Source organism: Antrostomus carolinensis, unplaced genomic scaffold, assembly GCF_000700745.2.
Source record: "Antrostomus carolinensis isolate BGI_N321 unplaced genomic scaffold, ASM70074v2 scaffold2091, whole genome shotgun sequence".
Taxonomy (NCBI): Eukaryota; Metazoa; Chordata; class Aves; order Caprimulgiformes; family Caprimulgidae; genus Antrostomus; species Antrostomus carolinensis.
Genome location: NW_010294589.1, coordinates 65924 through 71916, shown reverse-complemented (window position 1 = coordinate 71916; position 5993 = coordinate 65924).

The following is a 5993-nucleotide window of genomic DNA, read 5'->3' as shown; positions in this document are numbered from 1 at the left end:
TTTGATCAGGACTCTTTTTAAATTCCTGACTTGTAGCGTGTGCCTTTCATCAAGGATTGGGTGGGTTTTGTTGGGGTTTTTTTTTTTTTTAAACCTTTTTTTAGTTTCAACCTCCCTGTGGTAAGATAACTAATACTGTAATATCTAGGAATAAAAGTTTGGGCTGAGCACAGCACCTATTAGATTTTGACTTTTTGTTCCAGAAAGCCCTTAGAGAACTTCCCTGACCTGCATGCAGACTGGGCCCCTTCCATGTACCCTGCCTTGGCTTCACAGCATGGTGGTGGGCTCTGGCTTTATTTCGACTCTATACTCAAGGAACAAGTGGGAGCGATGGATGGGTGGGAGCAAACCTGGCCCTGCCAGGGGCCACGCACCTTGTTGAGAGCGAACCCTTGGTGCTGCCTTTCCTGGGTAGGCCCTTAGCTCCCTGCTCAAATGTGTTCATCACCTACAGATCTTGTGCAGCCTGGGGTACTTGAAGGGCTTTCTAAAGGATTGCTTTTCACTTTCATGTTGGCAGATACCTTCTGTGATGCAGCTAATATGAGTCCTGCTGACTCACAGTACACAGGCAAAGTCTTGAGGAAAAGGGGTGCACTACTGACCTTTATGGTCTTGATTTCCATCCTGGCTCCCCAGTAAAACCAGACTCATAAAGGGTGGGGATTTTTGGGAGGGTTATGTTTTGTGGAAACATATAGGTAGGTGTCCAAGCAGGTGTTTTGGGATAAAAACAAATTCAAGCAGTGGTTATCTTGGACTGCACAGCCACCCTAGCACAGGGAGTGGTACCACAACTGATAGCAGCACAGAGATTGAAAACAAAACACCCACAAAGATTCAGCTCACTGACCAAGGAAATTTGCTATTTCACATCAGATGGGCTTATATGGAAGGGGAGAGTTGTGGTGGACTGGGATGCTGGAGGCATTATCCTGCACAGAGGCTCCCCAAAAGCCAGGTAGCATGCTCTAGTTAGGAGGACTTCCTCTGCCAGCCAAGTTTTCAAGTACAACCTGTAGACAGAATTCCTTCTGGCTAAAAAAAATAGATGTATGAGAAATCTATTGACATATGAGAAATATTTTGATGGAAATATTTTAATAATCACTTCGGATTTATAAGTTGAACTGAAACAACTGTGAATAAAAGTTTTTGTTTTCTATTTTTAGGCTTTTTTTTATGGGGTGCCAGAAGTTACCTCCCTATTGTCGCTCCTTGCTTCTCATAGGAAAGATTAGAAGACAGATGGTCACAACTCACTATTCATATTTTGATGGTTATGTTGTTTTCTACATGGAGGAAGTTGTAGAAAATACACCCAGCCCCCCCTTTTCTCCTTACTAGGGTGGAGGCTGTGAATGACAGAGAAAGTGGAACAAAAAACTTGAAAATATAAATTCTGAAACTGAGGAGAGGAGGATAAAACAAAATATCTGAAGTAAAAGTTAACATTTTTCCCATAGACATTCTTTGAAGTTTCCCATGCTAACTTTAATAAAATTCTGTTGGATACTTTCCTAAATATGCCAAATAAAAGTACTTGTGTTTTCAAATTAGATCTATGGATTATTTGTTCAGAAAAAAACCCAAGTGCTTTGACACACTTTTAATCTTATGTGAATACAAATGTAGTGTGTGGCACCATGATGTGCCTTTTAATTGTAAGGAGAACTAATACAGTCACCTAGTCCCACATCGAGAGCAAAAATCTTGTTCAAGGCCTGTCAGCTTTGCATTGCTCTGTGGGATTATGGTTTTGGGCACTTGTGATCACATTTTTTGAGTTAAGTTTCTGGGTGTATAAGGAAGTATCATAATTCCTAATGCCGCTAAGATCGAATCCTTGTGTGCTTATTTGTGGGTTGGGCCCTACCCATACATATCAAAATAAACTGGGTGCAGAGGAGCGCTTGTTCCTGCATACCCCTGGTTGCTTGGCAGAACTGCAAAATATGTGCATGCAAATGTGAAATAAATCCATGTTCATGTTGAGATAGAAGTCACAAGTTTCTGAAGCTGGAGGATAAGTGTTTATGTATAAAGCTGTGTTGTCCTACTCTGGCAACCTTCATATTTACTGCTTATTAGTTGTATGCTGGCAGTTAGCATGAAGTAAAGAAACAAATCAAGGCTTGTGACACAGACAACCTCTTCTGATATTTTCTATTTCTCTCAGCCTGGGACTTTTGCCAATTCCATCTCTGGCACTGCTGGAAAGGAAGGAAAATAGTAAGCTAATTGGTCTGCTTTTTAATTGCTGATTAGAATGGGAAATTAATACAAGAGCAGGAGTAAGCAATGGGCCTTGGATGCCTGAGGGGGATGCTGTCCTCTTTGGCTGGTTTTGCAGCTGTCAGTTTTTAATAAACGATAGAAAATTGGTGGCTTAACTCATAGTCAGAAAGGCTTGAGAGGGAGGCTTACTTTCATATAAGGAAGGTGGCCCAGGTTTTAAGATTTTCTTCTATGCTATTCAGAAAGTGAAGCTCTTAAAATTAATCTGAAATATCAGACAAGATTCAGATGTACAGTAGGGATCAGATGAAGGCAAGAAGGTAAAGCAAGCAAATGTTAACCTCGAAGTTCTCTGTAGCTTTGTGGTGCAAGTTCTCCATCCTTTACAGCTGCTTAAATTAAGGAAAGAGCCTGACATGTAGCCCCAACTCTGATAACCCCAGCATGTCACTCAAGTGAAGTTAAAGGGATGTGGTATTGAACTGAGAACAATGTTTTTAGGGCAAGAGAAACACTTTGTATCTACAGGAAGAAATCAGAGACCCAAAATTATAGCAGCTGAGGAATCTGTTATTTGTGGAGAGATTTGCTCTTAAACACTAGGAAATAAGTTTTCTGGCAAATAATTTCAAGCAGTTTTCTGAGTATGTTGTCTGGCCAAGTGATACTGACTTCTCCGAGGGAGTTTAATTCTATGATGTTTATCAGTAGCAGAAAAAGCTGCAAAAGCTGCAGGAAAGAACTGGCAGCCTGTTGAAATGTGTAGGCTTGAGACAGACTTTTTCTTTTAGATAATGCAATAAAGATAAAAAATAAGGTGGGAATTGATTGAAGTACTAACTAGCTTTTATTTTAAAGTTTCTGATCCCATATACTTCTGTGCCTTCAAATGCTGTGTGTTTTTGGAAATGCTTGGGATAAACTTAGCTTCCTCTGGAACAGAGAGGGGGGAAAAGGCTTTGGGGTTATCATAGTTTATTTACTATAAAATGATCATTCTTCAAAACAACAACAAGAAGATTCAGGACAGGGAGAGCAGTAACTGGTTTCAAACACTATTCTGCTCAAACCTAGGCAGTAATGATCCAACTCACTTTTCATGGAAGGATCCCACTGCCACCCCTTTTGTTTGTATCTTCTGGTTTCCACCAGTTTTCTCCTTGCTTATATGTCTTAATTTTCGCTTTCCTCTGCTGTTTTTCATCTGTTCCATTACAATTCCTGTGGCCCCTAGGAACGTCAAGGCTGCCTGCAGGCAGGACGCAGCGGCCGCTTGGCATTTCAGGCTGACAGCCAGAAGATAGATTTGGTTTCTCCCACTCAAAGAGTGCCAGTCTGAACTGCTTCAGCTAAAGGAGACAGAGGTTGAACAACCAAGGCACCTGGCTGAGTGGTCACGGCTTCCTTCAGTGAAAAATTTCAACCTTTTGCACATTTTCAGCCACGCTATTTATATCTGCTGTGGATTTAAATTTGTAGAGACGTAGTTTGGTAAGCGCAAGGGTAGAGCTTTGCTTCACTACAGGGTCATGAAGTGGACTAGGCAAGCCTAGCTAAATACTCACAGAGGCTTGTTAGTGAGGCTGGGGCTCACAACAGTTTTTGAAAGAGGCTGTGCCTATTGTGAGTTGTAGTTGCACCCTTTCCAGCTCCATATTCCTCCTCCCTTTCTTCCCACTCAATTCCCTTTTTACCAGCACTCCTACACTCCCCAGTCCCACTTTATGCCCACAGTTGTCTCTACTGCTCCAGACCCTGAACTGGGAGGATAAAGCTTAGCTCTTATTAATCTGGAACTCTCCAGAAGGCTTCCAAAACCTTAGAAGCACTTTAGCTTATTGCTGTGTGTACATGACTACATTTGTCATGTAGATGTGACCTAAAACTATGTTCCAGTTGCACCAAGTAAGCAGCAAAGTTATCACCTGTTTGAATAAACCTTTGGCTCCTAATCAACAATTCAACAGAAGAAAAGAAATTGAATAGAACAAAATATGTTTGATTATTTACTAAAGACATAATGGCCTGGAGACCAAAAACAAAGAGTGCGACTGAGAGCCAGATGGCAACCAATATAACCTAGACAGCCTACATGTCAAGTTTTTAGGGTGCAGAAAACTCATATGGTGGAATTTTTTTAAGCACTAGAGAAATCCATATGTGCTACTTTACTAGTTGCAGTTATTCCAAATAAATGTAAAAACTGTGACTTTAAAAATATCATAGGCTGATGTCAGGAACCATTTGTATATTTCATAACACTTGAATGTAAGTGGCCACAGAGCTCCAGTGACAGGACAGGAGTGGGAATGGGGTCTCACACCACATCCATGCAGAAGCCCCCATTGAGAGATTTGCCCTCTGTGTTATCAAGGTGTCTACAGAAAGCTAGTAATGCATGAGAGCGCAAGCTCAGAGCATTGATATAGTTCTACTGTGTGCCAGAGTTGAATTCAAGTCTATTATGTTTCCAGGGAGCATAGAGGGAACATTTTAGATAGATAGGGACAATCAGCTGATTACAGACATAGAAGAACAGACTGGGAATGGCAGATGCCACTGGCCCAAGGCAGAGTTATTGGTGGCATTCATATAGTTTGCATAATTCTTGGCTGGCTAGTCATGAACTGGTAGAGGAGGTTCAAACTATCAAGTACCAGGGTAGCTAGCACCGTCAAAGTAATTTTATCTGTACACAAAAATGTAGTCCTGGGAATGAGAAACAGGGCTAGGTGGGGACAGTCATCATCTATTCTAGAGCTTTGGGAAAGAGGACAGAGAAGAGGCCCTCACTCCAGAGCATCTGCACACAGTAGGTACTCTACACAAGGAGGAATAAGAAGCTTTGTTAACAACAGATGAAGAAGATTCTTCTACGTACCCATGTCCTGCTAAACAGATCTTTGCTTTGGCTCACGTTTAGGCCTGGCTGATGTTTGAAATGAGAAGGGTAAGAACATGAACTTGGGCGAATGCAACAGCTTTAGGACACTTTCTCTCCTCTTTTTTTTTTTTTTTTTCTTTTCCTTGTTGGAGCTGAAGACCCTCTCTTCGAGTATCCCTGTGCACTGGGACTCTGGGATGTGGCGTGTTCCCTTAACAGCAGTCTGCAAGAGAGGAGAGCAGAGCATGTGCTGCCATATGCCACCTGCTGGGAAAGGAGTTTCAGGAAGCAAAAATGAGCATCTACTCACAAGGAGCAAACAGTAGGGAGAGGTATTTCCTCTATTCCACTGAATCAGCACAGTGATCTTCAGGGTTAAAAGGAGCTAAACCTACATCTTCATACTGAAGGTCTCCATTATATGACATAAAAAAAAAAAAAAGTGCATATGCTTCATGAGTAGTGTACAGCCTTCTTTTGTGGAGAAGAGTCTTCATAAGGGCAGATGACAATTGCTGAGGAGATAACCTTGTTCCCTGTTGGTCCAAACTATGATGTGTCTTGTGTCTTGTTGCTGCTTCTTCATTCACCCATCTTCTCACAGAGGAGACAGTGGTACTGTTTTCCTGAGGATCAGACCAGAACCTAGGCATGTCTCCTTCACAGGATTCCTAACAGAAGCTTAGTTTTCCCTCAACTATTCAATGCTATTCAGAGCCTTGGAAGGTGAAAGACTGTGAGGAGACCTCTTTCCTCTCTAACTTACAACTCTTTGCAGTAAGCAAACCTGTACAACTATGTGTTGACAATGAGTAGCTAGCTAGTCGTAGCATTAGTGAGATCTACTGGTGGTGTTTCCTCCACCTCC